This window comes from Phoxinus phoxinus (assembly GCF_949152265.1).
Source record: "Phoxinus phoxinus genome assembly, chromosome: 1".
Lineage (NCBI taxonomy): Eukaryota > Metazoa > Chordata > Actinopteri > Cypriniformes > Leuciscidae > Phoxinus > Phoxinus phoxinus.
The window spans coordinates 44101978-44104070 of NC_136876.1; the positions used below are offsets into that span (position 1 = coordinate 44101978).

At 37.6% G+C, this 2093-nt stretch overlaps 1 long non-coding RNA gene across 1 annotated transcript; it reads left to right on the forward strand.

Annotated features, from left to right (window-relative positions):
• The first annotated feature begins 219 nt into the window (after positions 1 to 219).
• Positions 220 to 1644, forward strand: LOC307005897. Its single transcript, XR_013799352.1, has 3 exons — positions 220 to 381; positions 902 to 975; positions 1250 to 1644. It is a non-coding gene; the product is annotated as an uncharacterized lncRNA (long non-coding RNA).
• Positions 1645 to 2093: the final 449 nt, after the last annotated feature.

Sequence of the window (2093 nt, forward strand, 5' to 3'; positions counted from 1 at the left end):
GCTGCATTGCAAACCGCATACTTCCCTACTATTTAGTATGGGGAAAAGAGTAGGCGAGCGAAAAAGTATGTATGAATCCAAAAGAGTAGGCGAGAATTACCTGGGTGACGTATTAATTATCGCGAGATTCGGACTTAAGTGCGTTCCAATATGCCTACTTTCCTACTATATAGTAGGCGAAAACAGTACGTGAAGGAAGCAGTACGTTCGAAACATCAGTATTCATAAAAGAGTAGGCGAGGAGGTTCCCGGATGGTTTACTGCTTCCGGCCCGATTGTTGAGTGCTCAACCGATGGGTACTCTTCTATCCCAGGAGGCCACGCGAGGGGATACGTCATTATCAAACATCACGGAGATCAGCGACGCGCGGGGTTTCAAATGTGAGTAAACACGGTTCCTTGTGTTAAAATAGCATGTGTTAAACTACTATAGAGTAAACGTTTTAACTGTTAAAGGTGTAAAGGAGTTAGACAGTATAGTATGATTGTGATTTGGCTGTAAAAACACGTTTTATTATGTATAACGTTAGCTCTAGCTGACAGGGGAGTTCCAGTAAGGACACGTAAGTTATGTCTCTAAAGTGGATTTACATAAACCATAAACATCTTAAAGACGCTTATTTTAAACGTCTATTTACATCTGACAGGAACATCTTTTATAAGTATTGCAGAAGAGCACATCACAACATGAAATATACATCTGAGTGATATGTGTGCTATTATGTAGAACATATCTATAAATTAACTAAACATAAGTTATCTATTTTATTTGTCCATTAGTACTGTTGATAAATTGAGGAACATGTATGTTGGATAAAAAGTTAAAACAACCTCAACATGTAAATGTAGTGTTGAGCTCATAAATCACAGAGGTTATGTGAATCTTGTCTGGATGTTACAGGGACAGATGAACAGATGTGGGTTTATCCGGTGGAGAGAGGCTCATGAAGCTGATGCTGTCATTAAAGGCTTTGAGTGAGTATACTACAGAAATGAATAATAATTTAAATATTAAGTTGTAGTTTATTTTAATTATTGTAATTTCAAACAGAGCTATTACAGCACTTTTCTGATTCTTGATTTCTGTGCATTTGCTGCACAGCTGTTGTGGTGGAGCAGGACCTGCAAGGAAAGATGATGGCGGCATTTGTGGGAAAAAAACGTTCTTGTCTTCTAAATAATACTGAAATCAAATTACATTGTGCTGTTAAAATGACTGCTTTTGTGTTATGTTTGTTCATTTTTGTAGGATGTGAAATGTCAGCAGACTGGTGTGAGCACTGAGGATGAGGAGCACAGAGCTGAATCCTGGAGATGGTGCCATGGATGAGATCCTCCATGTACGAGTCCCTCCATCACTCCACCGGCCCTTATTGCCTCAGATTGTGAAGCACAACACATCACGCAACAACCTCCGGCACGGCTCACCTCTGGCGGTCCGCTGGTTCATCAGAATAAAGCCGCAGAAGGGGAACTGCTGTGTTGAGATGGCAGTAGATGTGGTTCAGCGCCTGTAGTCTACATACATGATTGTAGTTTGAATAAAGCTTTCTTTCATGTGTTGTCTTGTACCGGTATATGCATTTGTTTATTGTGTGATGGTGACTTTCATTCATTAATTTACTCATTTATTAATATTTATCATTGTTGTCAGTAAATAAAATATAATTAATATCATTAATTGTTTGAATGAAAATGTAGATATGTTCACAATATACACATCTAGAGTGTATTCATGCATAGCTATGTCATATGACATACATTACATTTTGTTTGTTTTATTGATTTTTTTCAGTAAAAAGTAATATAATTAAGTATTGGTCAGTATTTGTCGTTGTTATTATTGTATGGTTTGGGGTGGGATAGCAATGCAATTCATTCTGGGGTAATATTGATTTTTAATATTAATAATACGTATAAAATCAACAGTTTTCTCCAAAGGCTAATCTTCACACAGCTGCCCAACGTCTCCTTTGCAACCCGTTACAGACGCTGAGGAAAACCGTTCTGTAGGGCTGTCGAGTTACTGATGTTATGAGGTGTATATATATATATCATGGGTTTGCATACATAATATGAGATTTTATACACAG